The sequence below is a fragment of the Balaenoptera musculus genome, chromosome X, assembly GCF_009873245.2.
Source record: "Balaenoptera musculus isolate JJ_BM4_2016_0621 chromosome X, mBalMus1.pri.v3, whole genome shotgun sequence".
NCBI classification, from domain to species: domain Eukaryota; kingdom Metazoa; phylum Chordata; class Mammalia; order Artiodactyla; family Balaenopteridae; genus Balaenoptera; species Balaenoptera musculus.
In genome coordinates, this window is record NC_045806.1 from 11,018,981 (window position 1) to 11,043,226 (window position 24,246).

Sequence of the window (24,246 nt, forward strand, 5' to 3'; positions counted from 1 at the left end):
CCTTAACATTCGTTGCAAATCACATGTTGTCTATAATCATAATAAGATTGGAAATGTTATTAATATCCTGCTCAGTATTCTGCTACACCAGTTTCTGTAAAACTACATGGATCAACAGGACCAACTTCTCTCTACTGTGCTGTCTCAAAGGCTGTTAAATGGTAAATGTAACTATATCTAGATATTGTTAAAATTACATATAAAATGGAGACAGGACGTGAGAATTCCCCGAGCAGACAAAACCATTTAAGCCACGTAAGCGAAACTAAATCTAGCTTATTTCATGAACATAAGTGAAGCTTCACTTAGGTTATTTCTTGTAAATGCCTCTCACAATCATAAAGGAAACTTAAGCCATCTTCCTAAAAATGGTATGAGATAATCACTTTTAACCAATCCCCTGCCACCTGGAAACCCTTATTGTAATAACCAATCATCATAAAGGTTAAATAACTTGCTCATTTTCACTTTATAAGACATCCTGTAACTTCATGACCCTTAGTTTCATATCAGTTTGTATTGTTGGAGGCTCCCAGTTTGCTAACTGTTCTTATACGCACAATAAACTCTTACTAAATACTACTTATTGATTTGGTGGTTTTAATTTAGCTGTTTCTGGATTTTTCACAGTATAAAAATTGATTCGATCATTTTCACAGAGTTGACTAATCATCTCTGAAATATATAGACCCGCCAAACCATCTGTTTAGTCAAGCACATAAACTGTTCATATTATTGATAACGTATTCTATAAAATAATCATTTGGATCACACCATATTCCATGAACTAGGTGTCTCAGTTGTTGAATTAATCAGGTCTCTTTTGATTGCAAATGACAGAACCTCTATTTGAACCAGTTTAGGAAGAGGAAACAGGATTGAAAGGGTACTGGGCATCTTAGTAACCGAACTTCAGAGATATATTGAACAGTCCCAGAGGGACCAGTGACTCACCTGAATGCTGTCTTAGTTTCTGCTTTTCGTGTTCTTTGGAGAAACCAGGAAGGTAGTGTGAGAAGCAGGACGGGAAAGGGGAAGGAGCCAAACAAGTATGCTATTCCAAGCCAAGTCCCAGCTTCAGCCTGATGCCGCGGGGGAGCTCCAAAGCGTAAATTGTAACTCAGAGTTCGCGCCAACTGGTGGCAAGGGAGCTTGGTCTTCATACGACTGCACCAGTCAGCTATTGATTAAGCTCCCAACCCCACCCTGGGGGAAATGTAAACCCAGGCACTTCTGGCTTCACGTGTCAGGGCAAAGAAGCTCCATTAGCCAAAAAGATGGCGTCGTAAAAGAGTCACAGGTGTGGACCATTAAATGCCAAAACACAGAGATGCTCCGGTAATGCAAAAGCTGTGTCCTAATAGCGTCACAGATGTAGGCTATTAGAAGCAAATGCACACAAGCTGGGGAAGAGGTGCACAGAAATGGTTAAAGGAGGTCTCAGAGGGATATGGGTGGGACGCTGGCAAAGTCCACTACAAACGCTATTAAAATTATTTTTCGTCTTTTATCTTTGCCTGTTGGCTTTGTTTGTTTCCTCCATGAGTCAGGAAAAACGGCTACCAATTGCTCTTAAGTATCATATTCTGTAGTTTTCACTACCTGATTGGGAGCTTTGTACTCAGTGCCAACTAGAAAAGGCAAGAGGAAGAGCTTGCATTGTCCTGGTTTGGGTCCAGTGGCCGCTTTTGTACCATTCAACTCTAGCTTTGGGAACAGGGTGATATAAAAACATGGTGGCCCTGCAAGAGCTACATTTGAAGGAAAGGACGAAGCAGTTTCCAAGAGAAGAAGGGCTGTGATGTTACTGGACGAAAGTAAATATGCTGGGAAGACAAAAGAGCATTTGGTTAGAGGATGGAGTTGTCATGGCCAGAGTTACGTATTCACTGCCTGAAGGACTGATCAGTACTCTACATAGACATCCTATTTCAGATTACATTCTTGCTATGGCTGGGGGCTGCAGGGGCCAGTTTCTGGCCACAAAAATAAAAATGAAAGAAGAGGTTGTAGATTGTTTTGGAAAAAAAATTCTCAAAAGGACACCCTATTGGGATAGATATAAACATGAATTCATAGTAATATAGAGTAGATATTACATGAACATGAATTCAACATTCATTAATTTATTCTATTGGATTCTTATGCATGGACTTCCCTGTTAAATACAAAAGGGATTTCAAATGTAGGAAATATGGCTGGAGGGGAAGTGGACCATTTAGACCGTCTAAATTTATCTCTTAGCCTGATTTTTCTTTGTGTGGCTACAGGTGCTTAATATCTGTCTAATCCAAGGAGAGCCCCACTACTACAATCTCGGAGGTGAGATACCTACTTTTACTTCTCCAGTTTTAAGAGATTCCATCTTTGCTCATTTAACGTCCCTTTCAACCTATATCCCCACTTCTGTTTATCAAGCGTTTTTAGTATAACGTGCTCTGATATTAGCCCCGCCTTGCATGAATATTTCAGTGTGCTTAGGGACAGCGCTGTTATCAAGCACCAGCAGCTGCTGTTTATTGGTGATAAATGAGTTTTGTTCTGTCCAGAGCAATTTCCCTGGTTTTTACTCTATTATCTAGGTAGAGATGAAGGATATAATACATCCTTAAAGCGGTATTCACACAGTTACCCAGTTAATGAGGCATTGAGGCGAGGGGGCTGTGGAGAGAGACACACACACAGAGGGAGAGGGAGACAGAGGGAGAACGTGGGGTGGCAGTGGGGAGAAAGAGAGACACATGCACAGAGAAAGAGAGAGACAGAGAGAGACAGAGTTGGAGAAAGAGGAAAGAGGCGGGGGGAGGGGGGGGAGAGAGAGAGAGAGAGAGATGCACAGAAGGGGAGAGAGCACAAACCAGAAAATACTGTGTCTGAAAAGACTCTTGATCCTCCATGGTGCATCTATTTCCAGGGTTTTGTTGTAATATAATTTGTAAGGAAATCTTATCTGACTTGGAAAGGTGGTGAATCATTGGTATTTATGATGAACAAGTTTCCAGGATTGTATTTCACAGTAGGATGGGTGCTTCTGCAGAGGCTTAGTTCAATGAGTAGTTCATACCTTCATGTTGCCAGAGGCACCGCTGTGTTTACGTCTGTCAAACATGGAATCAAGGGAATGAAGTGCAAAGAGTTCATCAGCCCGGGCATTCGGATACACTGCATGCAGGGCAGAGGAGCTTCACCTGTTGAAGGAATAAGTTTAGGGAAGATGGAGTAGTTTGAAAGTTGGCTGCTAGGAGGTGCTCCAGGATCTTAGGGCTCATTTAAGGTGCAGCACTAATTCTGATCAATTCCACAGACATTTCGTGAGCACATGCCATATGCCAGACCCCATGCTACATGCTAGGGATTCCAAGGTAAGTCAGAGTTCCCGCTCTCAGCAAGGTACATAGATTATTTCAAGTCATTGTGGTGGAACTGAACTCATGACACTATAGAAATACAAAAGAGAGTTGTCTCATGTCTCCGGGGTGGTGAGCGTGGGCCAGGACAATCTGTAGTTCAAAATATAGCAAAGATGGGGAGGTTGACTGGTCAGGATGGGCTACATGGAGACCACAAATCCAAGATCTGAGTTCCCTGGCCTGAAGGATAGATCCTGCATGGTTATCCTAAGTTGTTATCCTTAATGCTGGTCAAGGTGATGTTTGTCCTTAGTGGTTATCATTAATGCTGGTTCATAATGGTTGTCCTAATGCTGGTTAACATAATGCTTATTCTGAATACACTGGTCAATAGTAGTTACCCTTAATGCTGGTCAATGTAATGCTTATCTTTATGCTATCCTCAATGCTGGTCAAAACTGGTTATCCTTGGGCTTCCCTGGTGGCACAGTGGTTAGGAATCCTCCTGCCAGTACAGGGGACACGGGTTCGATCCCTGGTCTAGGAAGATCCCACATGCCGCAGAGCAACTAAGCCCGTGTGCCACAACTACTGAGCCTGCACTCTAGAGCCCGCGAGCCACAACTACTGAGCTTGTGTGCCACAGCTATGGAAGCCTGTGCACCTAGACTCAGGTTGTGCACGATCCTCTGAGTCTGGGCACTTGCACGATTATATTCTTGTCTTTAATAATCATTATTGTTATAACACTTTATATTTCTTTAGTAATTAATCATTTTTACATAGTTCTTTACATTCCTTTTAAAGTATTCATAAAACTGTTTTCCTACTATATACATTTATAAATGGAAGATTCACAACAGACTTGAAGTTCCTTTGCCACTGAATTTCAGAATCATGGCCTTGGCATCTGTAAGGAAGGCATAGTGAAACTTGTTGATACCGGGAACCAAATTTTAAAAATGCTCTCCTTTAACCCATTTATACCTTTCCTATTATCTTATTCATCTTGACTGCTATTGCATTTCTGATCATAGATGTGAAAAAGAAAAATAACACATAACAATCAAACCTCTCCCTGGGCTTCCCAATTCACAGTGAACTTTGAATTCTTTGAGCTTCTAAAGAAACTTCTGTGGCCTGAACTAATCATCTTGGCACTTGGATTGTGTTTGATTTTGTGTCTGGCTCTGTGGATATTAAGTTCATTGAAAAGTTCAGAGCTTCCCTAGTAGTTATTGTATATCTTCCATAGCACTTAGCAGTAGAGTTGATATTCAATATAGTTATTTAGTAAATACTTGAACGAGTATATTTATTCAAATATTATAGTAAATATATGATATTTGACTGACAGATTGAATGAATAAGAGAATAAATTATATATATGTGCATATATATGTATATATATATATGCCTTTATTACATTCATCAATTGGAAATTTATGGTTTATAACAAGACCATAATTACAGTGAAATGATATTAAATCTTGAAGCTCATGTTAGAGTATTTACTCACTCATAAAAATTGAGTTTCCAAATTCACACATCCATCATATTCTGTAGCATCTCACCACAACTACTGGTTATGAATTTTAAGCAATGCTCTAAGCAAGACTAATGCCTGAAGTGTCAAACATAATCAAAATTGCCTAGTTGCACAACCCTGCTAAACACTTACAGGAAAAAGCTGCAGGTGCAGTTCTATTAGAGAATGGTTAGTGTTAATGAATTTTCCATCAGAAATATAAATGCATAAATCTGGCCCCCAGCCAATCATTTCTTTCATTCCAGTAAAAAATATTGTGTTTTAAACAAAGTGAGGGAATCTGTATAAGATCATTGGTATTAAGATCTTTCTTAAAACCTTATTTTCAGCCATTTAATATAGCAGATGGATTAATAAATTTTAATTTTTTAAATATTATTTTTGTGAATAAAGTTTCAACCTCTTGAGAGAAAAAATAGCAGACTTCTTGTAATCAAGAATAAAATGGAGGGTCTGGGCAAGATGGCGGAAGAGTAAGACGCGGAGATCACCTTCCTTCCCACAGATACAGTAGAAATACATCTACATGTGGAACAGCTCCTACAGAACACCTACTGAACGCTGGCAGAAGACGTCAGACCTCCCAAAAGGCAAGAAAATCCCCATGTACTTGGGTAGGGCAAAAGAAAAAAGAAATAACAGAGACAAAAGAATAGGGACGGGACCTGCACCTCTGGGAGGGAGCTGTGAAAGAGGAAAGGTTTCCACACACTAGGAGCCTCTTCGCGGGCGGAGACTGCGGGTGGCAGAGGGGGGAGCTCTGGAGCCACGGAGGAGAGCGCAGCAACAGGGGGGCGGAGGGCAAAGCGGAGAGATTCCCGCACAGAGGCTCGGCGCCGACAAGCACTCACCAGCCCGAGAGGCTTGTCTGCTCAGCCGCCGGGGCGGGCGGGGGCTGAGAGCTGAGGCTCGGGCTTCGGTGCTAGCCGGGAGGGAGTCCGGGAAAAAGTCTGCAGCTGCCGAAGAGGCAAGAGACTTTTTCTTGCCTCTTTGTTTCGCAGCGCGCAAGGAGAGGGGATTCAGAGCGCTGCCTAAACGAGCTCCAGACATGGGCGCGAGCCGTGGCTATCAGCGTGGACCCCAGAGACGGGCATGAGACGCTAAGGCTGCTGCTGCCGCCACCAAGAAGCCTGTGTGCGAGCACAGGTCACTCTCCACACCGCCCCTCCGGGGAGCCGGTGCAGCCCGCCACTGCCAGGGTCCCGTGATCCGGGGACAACTTCCCTGGGAGAACGCACGGCGCGCCTCGGGCTGGTGCAACGTCACGCCGGCCTCTGACGCCGCAGGCTCGCCCCGCATCCGTACCCCTCCCTCCGCCCGGCCTGAGTGAGCCAGAGCCCCCGAAGCAGCTGCTCCTTTAACCCCGTCCTGTGGGAGCAAAGAACAGACGCCCTCAGGCGACCTACATGCAGAGGCGGGTCCACATCCAAAGCTGAACACCGGGAGCTGTACAAACAAAGAAGAGAAAGGGAAATCTCTCCCAGCAGCCTCAGAAGCAGCGGATTAAAGCTCCACAAACAACTTGATGTGCCTGCATCTGTTGAATACCTGAATAGACAACGAATCATCCCAAATTCAGGAGGTGGACTTTGGGAGCAGGATATATTAATTTTACCCCTTTTCCTTTTTTTGTGAGTGTATATGTGCATGCTTCTGGGTGAGATTTTGTCTGTATAGCTTTGCTTTCACCATTAGTCCTAGGGTTAGGTCCGTCCGTTTTTTTGTTGTTTTGTTTTTTTTTTACTTAAAAAAATTTTTTTCCTAATAAATGTTTTCTTAATAACTTTTTCCTTATCTTCTATTTTTAGAAATTAAAAAAAATTTTTAATAAGTATTTTCATATTTTTTATTTTAAAAAATCAAAAATTTTTTTCTTAATAAATTTTTTCTTAATAATTTTTTTCTTATTTTTTATTATAAAAAATTAATAAATCTATTTAAAAATTAAAAAAATATTTTTTTCTTAATAAATTTATTCTTAATAATTTTTTTTCTTATTTTTTATTATAATAGCTTTATTTTATTTTATTTTATCCTTTCTTTCTTTCTTTCTATTTTTTTCTCCCTTTTATTCTGAGCCATGTGGATGAAAGGCTCTTGGTGCTCCAGCCAGGCATCAGGGCTGTGCCTCTGAGGTGGGAGAGCCAACTTCAGGACACTGGTCCACAAGAGACCTCCCAGCTCCACGTAATAACAAACAGCGAAAATCTCTCAGAGATATCCATCTCAACATCAAGACCCAGCTTCACTCAACGACCAGCAAGCTACAGTGCTGGACACCCTATGCCAAACAACTAGCAAGACAGGAACACAGCCCCATCCATTAGCAGAGAGGCTGCCTAAAATCATAATAAGGCCACAGACACCCCAAAACACACCACCAGACGTGGACGTGCCCACCAGAAAGACAAGATAGAACCTCATCCACCAGAACACAGGCACTAGTCCCCTCCACCAGGAAGCCTACACAACCCACTGAACCAACCTTAGCCACTGGGGACAGATACCATAAACAACGGGAACTACGAACCAGCAGCCAGTGAAAAGGAGACCCCAAACACAGTAAGATAAGCAAAATGAGATGACAGAAAAACACACAGCAGATGAAGGAGCAGGGTCAAAACACACCAGACCTAACAAATGAAGAGGAAATAGGTAGTCTACCTGAAAAAGAATTCAGAATAATGATAGTAAGGATGATCCAAAATCTTGGAAATAGAATAGACAAAATGCAAGAAACATTTAACAAGGATGTAGAAGAACTAAAGAGGAACCAAGCAATGATGAAAAACACAATAAATGAAATTAAAGATACTCTAGATGGGATCAATAGGAGAATAACTGAGGCAGAAGAACGGATAAGTGACCTGGAAGATAAAATGGTGGAAATAACTACTGCAGAGCAGGATAAAGAAAAAAGAATGAAAAGAACTGAGGACAGTCTCAGAGACCTCTGGGACAACATTAAACGCACCAACATTCGAATTATAGGGGTCCCAAAAGAAGAAGAGAAAAAGAAAGGGACTGAGAAAATATTTGAAGAGATTATAGTTGAAAACTTCCCTAATATGGGAAAGGAAATAGTTAATCAAGTCCTGGAAGCACAGAGAGTCCCATACAGGATAAATCCAAGGAGAAACACGCCAGGACACATATTAATCAAACTGTCAAAAATTAAATATAAAGAAAACATATTAAAAGCAGCAAGGGAAAAACAACAAATAACACACAAGGGAATCCCCATAAGGTTAACAGCTGATCTTTCAGCAGAAACTCTGCAAGCCAGAAGGGAGTGGCAGGATATACTTAAAGTGATGAAGGAGAAAAACCTACAACCAAGATTAATCTACCCAGCAAGGATCTCATTCAGATTTGATGGAGAAATTAAAACCTTTACAGACAAGCAAAAGCTGAGAGAGTTCAGCACCACCAAACCAGCTTTACAACAAATGCTAAAGGAACTTCTCTAGGCAAGAAACACAAGAGAAGGAAAACACCTACAATAACAAACCCAAAACATTTAAGAAAATGGGAATAGGAACATACATATCGATAATTACCTTAAATGTAAATGGATTAAATGCTCCAACCAAAAGACACAGACTGGCTGAATGGATACAAAAACAAGACCCATATATATGCTGTCTACAAGAGACCCACTTCAGACCTAGAGACACATACAGACTGAAAGTGAGGGGATGGAAAAAGATATTCCATGCAAATGGAAATCAAAAGAAAGCTGGAGTAGCAATTCTCATATCAGACAAAATAGACTTTAAAATAAAGACTATTACAAGAGACAAAGAAGGACACTACATAATGATCAAGGGATCGATCCAAGAGGAAGGTATAACAATTGTAAATACTTATGCACCCAACATAGGAGCACCTCAATACATAAGGCAAATACTAACAGCCATAAAAGGGGAAATTGACAGCAACACAATCATAGTAGGGGACTTTAACACCCCACTTTCACCAATGGACAGATCATCCAAAATGAAAATAAATAAGGAAACACAAGCTTTAAATGATACATTAAACAAGATGGACTTAATTGATATTTATAGGACATTCCACCCAAAAACAACAGAATACACATTTTTCTCAAGTGCTCATGGAACATTCTCCAGGATAGATCATATCTGGGGTCACAAATCAAGCCTTGGTAAATTTAAGAAAATTGAAATCGTATCAAGTATCTTTTCCGACCACAACGCTATGAGACTAGATATCAATTACAGGAAAAGATCTGTAAAAAATACAAACACATGGAGGCTACACAATACACTACTTAATAACGAAGTGATCACTGAAGAAATCAAAGGGGAAATCAAAAAATATCTAGAAACAAATGACAATGGAGACACGATGACCCAAAACCTATGGGATGCAGCAAAAGCAGTTCTAAGAGGGAAGTTTATAGTAATACAAGCCTACATCAAGAAACAGGAAACATCTCGAATAAACAACCTAACCTTGCACCTAAAGCAATTAGAGAAAGAAGAACAAAAAAACCCCAAAGCTAGCAGAAGGAAAGAAATCATAAAGATCAGATCAGAAATAAATGAAAAAGAGATGAAGGAAACAATAGCAAAAATCAATGAAACTAAAAGCTGGTTCTTCAAGAAGATAAACAAAATTGATAAACCATTGGCCAGACTCATCAAGAGAAAAAGGGAGAAGACTCAAATCAATAGAATTAGAAATGAAAAAGGAGAAGTAACCACTGACACTGCAGAAATACAAACGATCATGAGAGATTACTACAAGCAACTATATGCCAATAAAATGGACAACCTGGAAAAAATGGACAGATTCTTAGAAATGCACAACCTGCCGAGACTGAACCAGGAAGAAATAGAAAATATGAACAGACCAATCACAAGCACTGAAATTGAAACTGTGATTAAAAATCTTCCAACAAACAAAAGCCCAGGACCAGATGGCTTCACAGGCGAATTCTATCAAACATTTAGAGAAGCACTAACACCTATCCTTCTCAAACTCTTCCAAAATATTGCAGAGGGAGGAACACTCCCCAACTCATTCTACGAGGCCACCATCACCCTGATACCAAAACCAGACAAAGATGTCACAAAGAAAGAAAACTACAGGCCAATATCACTGATGAACATAGATGCAAAAATCCTCAACAAAAATACTAGCAAACAGAATGCAACAGCACATTAAAAGGATTATACACCATGATCAAGTGGGGTTTATTCCAGGAATGCAAGGATTCTTCAATATACGCAAATCAATCAATGTGATACATCATATTAACAAATTGAAGGAGAAAAACCATATGATCATCTCAATAGATGCAGAGAAAGCTTTCGACAAAATTCAACACCCATTTATGATAAAAGCCCTGCAGAAAGTAGGCATAGAGGGAACTTTCCTCAACATAATAAAGGCCATATATGACAAACCCACAGCCAACATCGTCCTCAATGGTGAAAAACTGAAACCATTTCCACTAAGATCAGGAACAAGACAAGGTTGTCCACTCTCACCACTATTATTCAACATAGTTTTGGAAGTGTTAGCCACAGCAATCAGAGAAGAAAAAGAAATAAAAGGAATCCAAATCGGAAAAGAAGAAGTAAAGCTGTCACTGTTTGCAGATGACACGATACTATACATAGAGAATCCTAAAGATGCTACCAGAAAACTACTAGAGCTAATCAATGAATTTGGTAAAGTTGCAGGATACAAAATTAATGCACAGAAATCTCTTGCATTCCTATATACTAATGATGAAAAATCTGAAAGTGAAATTAAGAAAACACTCCCGTTTACCATTGCAACAAAAAGAATAAAATATCTAGGAATAAACCTACCTAAGGAGACAGAAGACCTGTATGCAGAAAATTATAGGACACTGATGAAATAAATTAAAGATGATACAAATAGATGGAGAGATATACCATGTTCTTGGATTGGAAGAATCAACATTGTAAAAATGACTCTACTACCCAAAGCAATCTACAGATTCAATGCAATCCCTATCAAACTACCACTGGCATTTTTCACAGAACTAGAACAAAAAATTTCACAATTTGTATGGAGACACAAAAGACCCCGAATAGCCAAAGCAATCTTGAGAAGGAAAAATGGAGCTGGAGGAATCAGGCTCCCTGACTTCAGACTATATTACAAAGCTACAGTAATCAAGACAGTTTGGTACTGGCACAAAAACAGAAATATAGATCAATGGAACAGGATAGAAAGCCCAGAGATAAACCCACGCACATATGGTCACCTTATCTTTGATAAAGGAGGCAAGCATATACAGTGGAGAAAAGACAGTCTCTTCAATAAGTGGTGCTGGGAAAATTGGACAGATACATGTAAAAGTATGAAGTTAGAACACTCCCTGACACCATACACAAAAATAAACTCAGAATGGATTAAAGACCTAAGTGTAAGGCCAGACACTATCAAACTCTTAGAGGAAAACATAGGCAGAACACTCTATGACATAAATCACAGCAAGATCCTTTTTGACCCAGCTCCTAGAGGAATGGAAATAAAAACACAAATAAACAAATGGGACCTAATGAAACTGAAAAGCTTTTGCACAGCAAAGGAAACCATAAACAAGATGAAAAGGCAACCCTCAGAATGGGAGAAAATATTTGCAAATGAAGCAACTGACAAAGGATTAATCTCCAAGATTTACAAGCAGCTCATGCAGCGCAATAACAAAAAACCAAACACCCCAATCCAAAAATGGGCAGAAGACCTAAATAGACATTTCTCCAAAGAAGATATACAGATGGCCAACAGACACATGAAAGAATGCTCAACATCATTAATCATTAGAGAAATCCAAATCAAAACTACAATGAGGTATCATCTCATACCGGTCAGAATGGCCATCATCAAAAACTCTAAAACAATAGATGCTGGAGAGGGTGTGGAGGAAAGGGAACCCTCTTGCACTGTTGGTGGGAATGTAAATTGATACAGCCACTATGGAGAACAGTATGGAGGTTTCTTAAAAAACTAAAAATAGAACTACCATACGACCCAGCAATCCCACTACTGGGCATATACCCTGAGAAAACCATAATTCAAAAAGAGTCATGTACCAAAATGTTCATTGCAGCTCTATTTACAATAGCCAGGACATGGAAGCAACCTAAGTGTCCATCATCGGATGAATGGATAAAGAAGATGTGGCACATATATACAATGGAATATTACTCAGCCATAAAAAGAAATGAAATGGAGGTATTTGTAATGAGGTGGATGGAGTTAGAGTCTGTCATACAGAGTGAAGTAAGTCAGAAAGAGAAAAACAAATACAGTATGCTAACACATATATATGGAATCTAAGGGGAAAAAAAAAAAAGGTCATGAAGAACCTAGTGGCAAGACGGGAATAAAGACACAGACCTACTAGAGAATGGACTTGAGGATATGGGGAGGGGGTGGGGTGAGATGTGACAGGGTGAGAGAGTGTCATGGACATATATACACTACCAAATGTAAAATAGATAGCTAGTGGGAAGCAGCCGCATAGCACAGGGAGATCAGCTCGGTGCTTTGTGACCACCTAGAGGGGTGGGATAGGGAGGGTGGGAGGGAGGGAGATGCAAGAGGGAAGAGATATGGGAACATATGTATATGTATAACTGATTCACTTTGTTATAAAGCAGAAACTAACACACCATTGTAAAGCAATTATACTTCAATAAAGATGTTTAAAAAAAAAAGAATAAAATGGTCTTAGTCACCTAGAACAATGCTTTGAAGAAGGGTTATGTTCATTAACTCTTTGTTGATTTCATCATTTATTAAATTGAATTAAATAATTGAATACAGTTAAATATGCATGCAACATTGATTTCACACTGTCTAGAATAAAATAGAGTCTCATTAAATCAGGGTTTTTTTCCTTGTATCATGGACTTCTTTAGCAGTCTGGTGAAATCCATGTCCCCCTTCTCAGAATCAATGTTTTTAAATGCCTAAAATAAAATGCATAGAATTTGGTGGTATCATAGTCAAGGATGCCTTGAATTTTGTGCAGGGATCACCTAGTCCCTGGACTCCAGGTTATGAATCCCTGCAATGGAGGCATGAAAGTCTAATGTATAAATCATAATGGATAAATAACTGTTGCCACCATGTACACAAATTCCGTGGAAAATTCCGTGTAATTTACTTGTGATAAAAATCTTAGAGTGGAATCAGCTTTTCTAAAAGTGTCAACAATATTTTTTAAAGATAAGTAACTTTATCTTATGAAATATATGTGTTTTGACAAAAGTAAATAAGAGTATGGCTAATGAATAAATGATTTGCATAGATTTTTATGGGAAAAGGAAAAGTCACCATAGATATTCCTCCTTGACACATTCAGCCTATGTGTCACATACAAAATAAACAGAAAACATAAAGATGAACTTATAACTACTGATCCATAACTGATATTTTGTTTTTTATTGTATTGGGTTTCTATCTGTCTATGTGTTTGAAAAGATTCCCTGGTAACTCAATGGATACAGATATACTGCCATGACCCAAACTAAAAACTGATAATAACCAGTTACAATTCATGATTACTAGCTTATGTTAGCCATTATTTATAGTAATCATCTGTTAACAGTATAGAGCATGATATACATATAGTTATATATGGGTGTACACACACTTACACACAGGTGCACACACACTGGAGGCAACGTTGCAGAATGGAATGAAGTTGGGTTTGAAATCAGATGGATATGGCTTTGAATCTTGTCTCTTCCACTTAGTACTTCTGTGACCTTAGGGGCCTCCTTTTCTCCCTCTTTCTTCTTTTGTTTCATTCATAAATATTCATGCTATGTTTGGCTCGGTATACTGTGAATAAACAAACTGATGGGAAACATATCTCTCTAAGCTTCAGTTTCTTCATATTTAAAATTAAAATTCATCTTATCTACTTTATAAAGTTGAGATGAGGAATATAATGAGATACTAAATGAGAAACATTTTATGGAATTCCTGACACATAATAGGCACTGTCTAATTTCATCACATACCTAACAGGACGTATGAGTGCTTGGGGCTCAACAAGGAAAACCTTTGTGGAAAGAGAGTCGTTAGCTCAACATCACTAGTTATTAGAGAAATGAAAATCAAAACTACAGTAAGGTATCACCTCACACTGGTCAGAATGGCCATCATGAAAAAGTCTACAAACAATAAGTGCTGGAGAGGGTGTGGAGAAAAGGGAACCCTTCTACACTGTTGGTTGGAATGTAAATTGGTGCAGCCACTACGGAGAACAGTGTGGAGGTTCCTTAAGAAAACTAAGAATAGAGCTACCATATGATCCTGTAATCCCACTCCTCGGTATATATCTGGAGAAAACCATAATTTGAAAAAAAACCATGCACCCTAATGTTCATTGTAGCACTATTTACAATAGCCAAGGCATGGAAGCAACCTAAGTGTCCATTGACAGAAGAATGGATAAAGAAGATGTGGTACATATATACAATGGAATACCACTCAGCCACAAAAAAGAATGAAATAATGCCATTTGTAGCAACATGGATGGATCTAGAGATTATCATACTAAGTGAAGTAAGTCAGACAGAGACAGACAAATATCATATGATATCACTTATATGTGGAATCTAAAAAAATGGTACAAATGAACTTATATACAAAATGGAAACAGATCCACAGACATAGAAAACAAACTTATGGTTACCAAAGGGGAAAGGTTGGGGGGAGGGATAAATTAGGAATTTGGGATTAACATATACACACTACTATATATAAAATAAATAACCAACAAGGACCTACTGTATAGCACAGGAAACTATACTCAATATTTTGTAATAACTTATATGGGAAAAGAATCTGAAAAAATTGATATAATATATATAAATATATATATTATGTATATATAAACTGAATCACTTTGCTGTACACCTGTAGCTAATATAACATTTTAAATAAACTATACTTCAATAAAAAAAGAAAAAGAGTCATTAAAAGGAAATTGGGGGGAGGGGGGAATTTGAGGAAGGTAGTCAAAAGGTACAAACTTCCAGTTATAAGATAAATAAGTACTAGGGATGTAGTATACAACCTGATGACTGTAGCTAACACTGCTGTATGTTATATATGCAAGAGAGTAAATCCTAAGAGTTCTCATCACAAAGAGAACATTTTTTTCCTTTCTTCTTTTATTCGTTCTTTTCTTTTTATTATACCTATATGAGAAAATGGATGTTAGCTGAACCTATTGTGGTAATCATTTCACAATATATGTAAATCAAACCATCATGCTGTATGCCTTAAACTTATACAGTGATGTATGTCAATTATTTCTCAGTAAAACTGGAAAAGATTAAACATAATCATGTATTTAAAAGAAAAAAGGGAATTTGGATCCAGTATGAAATGGCTTTCCCCTAAGATTTTGGTGTCGTTTGATTGCATTGACCTAGCAAAAGACCTCAAGGCCTACTCACCCTATCCAATACTTGCATCTTTACTACAGCTGGTAAAGCTCACTCGAACTAAAAAGATGTGACTAACACTGATTTAAAATAATGAAGGCTAACACAATAATAATACATATAAGAAATGTAAGTCTAGACCAGTGGTTTCCAACCTTAAGCATGGAACACCTGGAGGACCACACCTTGCTGGGCCACATCCCCAGAGTTTCAGATGTGTGTCTGAGAATTTGTATTTCTAACAAGTTCTAAGTTTTTCTGATCTACTTTTCCACAATTTGAGGTCTAGACTTTGTCACACTACAAATAGTAGTGTGACAGAAGATCCACTGGAGTTCAGAGAATCTTGCTAGTTGCTGATGGACCAGAGAACATCACTTGAGAGCTCCCATTTTAAAAGGAATGGAGAAGAAAGACAGGAAGCAAGTATGGTAGACAGAATAATGGCCCCCAAAGACGTCCATGTCCTAATCTCTAGAACCTATAAAAATGTTACATTACAGGGCAAAAGGGACTTTGCAGGTGTGATTAAGTACCTTGAGATGGGGAGATTATCATGAATTATCTGGGTGAGCCCAATGTAATCATAAGGGTTCTTTTAAGGGAAAGAGAGAGACAGAAAAGTCAGAGATAGGGAAGGAGATGTGACAACAGAAGCAGAGAAGGAGAAAGAGATGTGACAATGGAAGGAGAGGCTGGAGTGATGTGAGGAAGGGGCCACGATCCAAGGAATACAAGTAACCTCCAGACACTGGAGAAAGCAAGGAAAACAGAGTTTTCCCTAGAGACTCCAGAAGAAATACAGCTCTGTTGACACCTCTTTTTTAGCCGAACGGGCCCATTTAAAATTTCTGATCCCCAGGGCTGTGAGCTAATAAATTTGTGTTGTTTTAAGCCACTAACTTTGTGGTCATTTGTTACAGCATCAATAGAAAACAAATAGAGCAAGTCAGAGACAACCTAGCTCTTTGCTCAATTTACGCAAGCAAGAGATTATTATCAATGCTTCAGGAGCAATTATTTATTGTTTCCTTTAAGGATGTTGATAAATAGTTTAAAAACGAAGTTTCTAAGCTATCCAATGGGTCTTAGATATGGTATAAGCCACCAGTCTATTCAGAAATACCCCTCAGTATCTCCTCATCATCTTTACTCCAATCCACTTCCTCACCAAGTCAGCTGGCCCTAGATTGTCGATTCAAGTGTAGCCGTATGAGTCTCAGTGTAAAATCAAGTCTGGTCTGATTCACTAACAGGAACTTCACGTGTGTTAGTATTAGTACTCCCACACCCTTAAGATAAATAAAACTCAAATGGATTGTGTAGTCAGTCAAAGAAATTGCATACACTGTTCTTGGTTAAGTTTACAGCGACTTCTCTACCCATTCTCAATTCTCGAACATAGATTGCACAGATTGTTGTGAAAACTAAGGAAAAACAAATATATATGTATATATATAATTATAAAATATATATTAAAATATATAATTCTTAAAGAATATCTCTCTGATCATCATTTGGCCCATTATAATGTATATGGACACCTGGATCAATGAAATGCATGTTTTCATAATTTTTGTATGGTACCCTCATCCTTCATATTTTCAAACATTGGTAGGTGCTCTCTTCTTTTAGCAAATGCAAAACCTTACAATTCACATTTATAAAACAGATGAATTGGGACATTACCTCAATACAAAGGCACATGAACCCCTAATATTTTGATGGTTTTGAAATAATTATATACAATTAATGTGTTACACTATTTTTCTCAAAAAAAAGCTGTTATTGACCCAATGGTAATTTTTACAATTCATGGTATCCTAGATGAACAGAAATACAGGAGTATTGTTATTATTATTTTTTTGCTTGAAAACATTTATAATGAATTTCAAATATGCATTTAGAATTTCCCATGACCACTTAGAATAAAACTAAGCTAACAAAATGTATACGTGGATTTTTAATATTCGCAGTGAAGATACACTTTACAAACATTTGAAAGCTTTCCTGCATCCTAGAAGAGCTGAAGATGGACTGAGGATGGACTAACCCCTTTACTTCAGGGGTTATTCATGATATAGAATGACAAATGTGCCTTCAGTCAAGAGCAGAGATTGGAATCTGAATGAATTCCTTATGGAGACAAGATTCTTCTTTAGGGAGTGGGAATGCTGCTTGTAAAGCAGGAGACAAAATATATAAGATTTTTAATTTACTGTATATTGACTCTGTAGGTTTCTCTCTGTCAGGATACACAAAAACAAATGACCTCATTAATTTTTACAAGTCTGCAATCTTCATGTCGTATACAGCCACATCGACAGTGGAGAATACATTATAATTATCCAAACTCCTCAGACTAAACTTTGGTGAGAATAAAGAGCATGGTTGATTGCTTTCAATATTAAGATACTGAGGACATGACTTTGGTTGGGCTCTAGCATTTAACGGACGTAGTGTGGTATAATGTTTTCTACCTCTCATTTGACACCAGCGGCCATTTTGTCTTTTCTAAGAATTAGGATAAATCAATGTTACGTTCATTTTATCATTACTTGTTCAAGTGTGGGTGATAGTCTATGCAGATTGATTTGATATTCTCCACTTTGAGTCTCTTTCTAATGCAGCATAGAGAAGAGTTCTCATTTGGTCTTATAAGGAAGAGAAAAAGAGAAAATTCACTAAAATTAATAGGCAAGTTGGTGATATCCTTTAGAGATGACATTGATTTCACCACTACTCTAATTCGCCACTTATTTCTATTGGAAAAGTAATTTAGGCCAATAAATAATTTACATTAAATGAATGTTTGTTGACAAGATGAGTACCATAAAAACATATTTGATGGAATTGTTCCTCATTGGAGATTTACCCACGCACATAGTTCATTGTGGGTATATAGTTGGCCTGAGGGGCTCATGAAGGCAAGACTGTATATGTGAATTTGGACTTCGAAAAATTGTATTTTGCTTCCCATATTTTCCTTTGAATGACTTTAGAATAATTTTCTCCTATCACATGAATGACACTTTTAAAAAGTTTCATCCCTTGCCCTTCTGTGTTGATGCGCATGCCTCCTTTCATGAGACCTATATTTTCCTTCTACTTCCCAATTTTCTGTTTTTATTGGTAAACCTATTATAGATCCATTCTGACACAAAGATCTTTTCACTTACCACTGTAATATCAGCATCAACACTTAACACTTAATGTCCCATGGTTGTCAGATTTTTTTGAGAGCCCTAATTAACTAGATGCATGCATCATTGATGTTTACATGCAACAGATGGCTTAGCTGGGAGAAGTAGATAAATTTAGCTTCTGTTGGGCATGTGTGAGTAATATACTGGAAAGAAAGGTGTAGAAAAAAATGACTTGAATTTTCCTATATTTTGAGAGTTTTTAAAACTCAGCTTTGGGGAATTATATCTTTTTATAATATTGAAGTCCCTTGAAGGTAGAGGTCTGGCATATGTTTGCCTTGGTGAAGAACTGGCATGAACAAAGGCAAGTTCGTGGCTTTGAATTCTGGAGTGGGACCCTTGGCTAATCATGGACTCTTAGGGAATAGGCAAGTAGCTGATCCTAAAGGACAGAAACTATTGATTATTTGTTGTAGTCAGAGTAAGTGTTAGGTTCTCAAGAAATGATTGCTGGTAGATAAATGAATGAGCAAGTGAATGAATGAATGACTGCTAAGGATAATTGGCAAGGGCTACTAAAGTCACGGTTTGCCTACAAAATCCTTTCATATGCATTTTACTTGAACTTCGTGACAAATCCATGTGGTGGAAATTATTGTCTCCATTTAACAGCTAAGAAAGCCAGAGTTCAGAAATGTACAGGGGCACGTCCAAAGTTCTTAGCTGGTAAATGGTGAAGGCAGAATTTAATCAGAAGTTTTGGTTCCAAATTCTCTACTCCCATGGTTATATCCTGTCATGTCCTATTATCTGTGTTCAGTCCGAATTTGGGTGTCTAGGAGGATAATGGAAGGATTTCTGGTGTGATATTTGTGGGGCTGCAAGTTTCCTTAAAGGCCCAGCCTAGGTCTCCTTTTATTTATGGCTTATGAGAGAGGAGGCCCAATGATGCCTGACATTGGGGAAATATACCTGACCCCACTGAAGGCAGTAGCTTCCAGCATAGAAACCAGAAGCCATTTATCTATCTATCAACCTATCTATCTAACTATTGAGGTATGATAGACATATAAAATTGTAAGATATGTAAAGTGTACAATGTGATGATTTGACAAACGTATACATTGTGAAAGGATTCTCTCCAGCAACCCCAGGCAGGTAGAGCCATATCTCTGGAAAACAAAAAATGATTTCGACCATCTTCCCAGCTGAACTGTAAACACCAAGAGGGCAAGGCCCACACCGGTCTCTTCTACAAGCTTTTCCCCAGTGCTTAGCACAATTTCTGAAGCATAGTAGTTCCTCACTAAACACACTTTCCCCTCACACTTTCAGACTTTAAATTGCGCCTGAAAACCTGACTGCAAAGTGAGAAGACTTTAAATGATAAAATATTTCCATTAATATTAATGGAAAAGATGCCGCTGCATTCCATTCCAACCTGAGACCCCTAATTAATTTTTTACAGGTAGAAAATACCTCAACTGAACGATGAAAGTAAGCTCTTATAAGTATTGTAATAAACAACAACGTGAAAGTAAATGAATATTGTTTGACATGAAATATAATAAAAGCTTATTATACTTGACAAAGGCAGAAGAGATTTCTTGAGAGTGGGTGGAGGTGGCAATGAAGGAGTATTAAGGAGTCATTCTTTATAAGGAGTCATTCTTTGTAAGGAGTCATTCTTTATAAGGTGTATTTGTCTTTCTGCCCAGTTTTATCCACGAATTTTTCAGTCTTTTGGGAGATTATGGTTATTTTGCACTCAAACTTGTCTTAAAAATATTAGAGCACAGAAAACCCCTTACAGGTCAAAATAAAGGCTGATGAATGAGAGGACTTTGAAACACGTGAAGATACCTTATGCACCCATCAGCTTGAAGATCTAAATACAATTTCTGTTACTGGATATATGAACCCAAAGGAAAGCATTTGGGTTTATTACAGTAAGTCACACAATTCGAACATGTTCCATACGATTTTCTCTGACTAGGAAACTATTGTTTCGAGTAAATTGAGGAATGCATCTTTTTCTGAAATGGTAATGCAGATACATTATTTCTTTAGTGTATTTACTTAGTGCTTTTTCAGGTGAAAACCCAAAAAGAATCATCTCAAAAGTGGAATAACTTTCTAAGAACTCTTAGGAAGCCAACAATTAACTGACAGTCACTATGTGAAGTAAATCTGTATTTGATGATTGATTAAATCCTGACTCAGCAAACTAGAAGCTCTAAATTGACTTGGACGCTGCTGACCTCTGTTGATGAACATGCATGGCTCTGTCAAAAACTTACTAACTTTGCTTTTGTTGGAACAAAGCCCAAAAACAGTTGATCTGCTGCTTAAAGAGGGAAATGAGGGCACGGTAGGGAGAAGGGTTGGCTCCAAAGACCCTCGCGGCCTGGTCTTTCCCCCCTCAGGTCCCCTCTGTCTACCCAGATGCCTTTCTCCTTACTTCCTTGCACCCCTGTGATTCATCACATTTTTCGTTTTGAAAGTCTCAGAAACAGTTCAAGAAGGCAATTTGAATTTCCAACCTTGGTTTAGAGATATTTTTTTTTTAAATCTTTCTAATGTTGGTAAAAAAATGCACTCTCTTCAATTAGAACTTAAAGGTAGATAGATATTCTTGTAGGACTTTTAGTGTACCTCTATTTTTACTTTACATAATAATTACTAGTTTGAGTATCTTTTTTCCCAGAGTAAATGCAACTCCTTGTGGGAGAGACTTGATTCTCTTTCACTGCATTATCTCCTATGCTTCACGTATACAAGGCACACTTTTGAAAATAGGAATGCAATAGATGCCCCATGGAGAGCCTGAAAGAAAGACTATTTTAAAGATTTTCCATATATTCACACATAAAGTCATGCACTTATATGCATGTTGAGCTCCCAAAGAAGAATCCAAGGAGGTGGCCTGTATCCTAGATTATCTGGTTGAAGTGCATGCTAAAATTAACGTTACGTTTCCAGTTTTAATCACAGCCCATTGTCTAGGTATCATGACTCTAAGAGACATTCCATAGCTGTGGTTATCTATATTCTAGCTAATGCAATGCATTTTCAATCTCTGCATTCATTTCTGTTTATGTGTACTTTGAAACTCTCCCTGGCACCTCATGTAGATATAGTTGTTTTTAGGACCCCTTCCCTTTGCTTTGGGTGGTTACAACTCATCTCGGGAGCCTGGCACATTTGTCATCTGGAATTATTCTCTAACATAGCATGCAATAAATTGACCTTTAGCTTTCAGTTTGTTGTGGCATTGAAATTGACTCAGTCATATCACTTGCTTCAGCTTTTACCCACTTATTTAGTTTCTATCCTGTAGTACGGAATTGGACATTCTATGTAGTAACAAAAAATTTTAGGAATCTGAAATTAGCAATATGCTACCTTCAAGGTATGCATTCTTAAATGTTAATTGAATGCTCTGAAGTTGTAGGACACATTCAACGTTCATGTTTGTCTTGTTTTTGATAAGTTATTTTTGTTACACAAATGGTAATGGATTACGTGAGCATACAATGGCGAATCTGAATTTATAACAACAGTCTTTGAGAAATAGAAAGATATGCTGATATCTAAATAAAAACGAAACATCCTTTGGTATTTGGGAAGGAAGATAGAATTCCAGAGATTGTTTTCCTCATCAAATGAGAGCTAATAAGAACTGATGACTGAAACAGGTGGTAGAATTAACTAGGCCAACCATCCAATCATACAAGCTGACACAAATCACGAATGTATTTTTCAGGCTGAAAACACGGGCTCTGAAACCCATCAAAGTACATTTTACAGGTGATTTGACAAAATGTCATCATGTAGGATGCAAATCATTTTCTGCACCCTTTCAATACATATTTGGTTTTGGTTTGGGTTTTTTGAAATAAAAATTCCATCCTAGAGGTTTCTTTTAACTCATAACTCTAATAACAAGAGGTATCAAAATAAATCTATCTGGGAATTCCCTGGCGGTCCAGTGGTTAAGACTTGGTGCTTTCACTGCCGTGGACCCGGGTTTGATCCCTGGTCGGGGAAGGGTATTCATATACTCTTTTTATTTTTCTTTCTTTCTTTAAATCTTTTTTAAAAAAATTAATTTATTTATTTTTGGCTGCTTTGGGTCTTTGTTGCTGTATGCGGGCTTTCCCTAGTTGCGGCCAGCAGGGGCTGCTCTTCGTGCGGTGCACAGGCTTCTCATTGCGGTGGCTTTTCTTGTTGTGGAGCAGGGGCTCTAGGCGCGTGGGCTTCAGTAGTTGTGGCACGCGAGCTCAGTAGTTGTAGCACGTGGGCTCAGTAGCTGTGGCTCGTGGGCTCTAGAGCACAGGCTCAGTAGTTGTGGCTCACAGGCTTATTTGCTCCGTGGCATGTGGGATCTTCCCGGACCACGACTTGAACCTGTGTCCCCTGCATTGGCAGGCAGATTCTTAACCACTGCGCCACCAGGGAAGCCCCAATACACTCTTTCACAGGAACTCAAGAGACATTTAGTGACTTGTTCAAGATTGGTTGCTCTTTCAGCAGGAATGGAACTTGGACTCCAATCTAGTGCCTCAACCCATGATATTTTGCTTTTGCCATAACGTTACAGATGTCTAACAGCACTGGTGAACCAGTAGATGTTTAACAACTGGGTCTCCAATGGAAAATGAAAAAGCTCTGATTTGTAAATTCTCCCATGATGGCCTATTTCAAGCTACCAATATGATATCATTGTACACAGAATTGGGAAGTGATGCACGGTAGTACACCATTATATGATATTTCCAGCCTACAGATATAATAAACACAAATAACTTCAAGCTCATAAGTAATAGTAAAACAATTAAGAAGTGATGAGTTTGAGTAGTATCAGCTTTTGATAATTTATTTCATTGTAAGTTTGTATAATTTAATTTTTAATAATAGCTATATTTAACCACTGGCTTGAGAAATTTCTGAATATCTAATAATTGGCTCTCATGAGCCAGTACACGCTGGCCCCAGCACTTTATTGCCTGATATTTGCATAAAGACTAGGGATAATGAATACCGGCATTTTAAACATTTCATGTTAAATCTACACCTTACTCACCATTTGGTATTTCTTATCTATTTCTGTGTCTGCAATAGGAACACTTAGATGACAAAAAAAAAAAAAAAAAAAGGAGAATGTGAGCTGCTTTTTGCAACTCTGTGAAGGGGAAAATTTGGGAAACTGAGCCAGGCTTTGAAGCCAGGTCTGGAGAGAGGAACTAGGTAAGAACTGGGAGCTACCCCAAAATTAGGAAGGAGGTTTAGAGATTGAAGCAACAAGCAAGACGGCCTTGTTCTCCTGGGCAGAGTCCCAGAATAATTTTTCTCATTGCCCATCGCCAATGTGTTTTTCCTAGACAACTCACAGATATATATGCCATTTTAATTTTAGTGCTGTAAATTGCTACAAGCCTATTAAAACTTCACTTCCTCTTTTCCCACATCCCTAGATGACTCAGAATTTTTAATTTCCATGATGTAAGATCATTTGAGCTTCATTTCTGGATCACACCCAACTCTTCTCTCTAGCATACAACTTTTTCCTGATCCAAGTTCTGAATCCTCAACTGCCTGTAAGAGCATCTCTACCAGGATGTGGCCCTAACCCCCAATTTGGTCACAAGAGCCTCATCATACTCCCCCCAAAGAAGCTGAACTCGTCCGACTCTCTGGCTTCTGTGAGTGCCCCTCTGTTCACC

General features: G+C 38.4%; 1 long non-coding RNA gene across 1 annotated transcript in view; it reads right to left on the minus strand.

Annotated features, from left to right (window-relative positions):
• Positions 1-911: 911 nt before the first annotated feature.
• The window catches only part of LOC118888891, a 33,467-nt gene continuing 10,132 nt past the window's right edge, over positions 912-24,246 (minus strand). The window contains exons 2-3 of the long non-coding RNA XR_005018381.1: positions 3,065-3,188; positions 912-1,826 (exon numbers count right to left, since the gene is read on the minus strand). This is a non-coding gene — a long non-coding RNA (uncharacterized LOC118888891). The remainder of the gene's footprint in view (positions 1,827-3,064; positions 3,189-24,246) is intronic.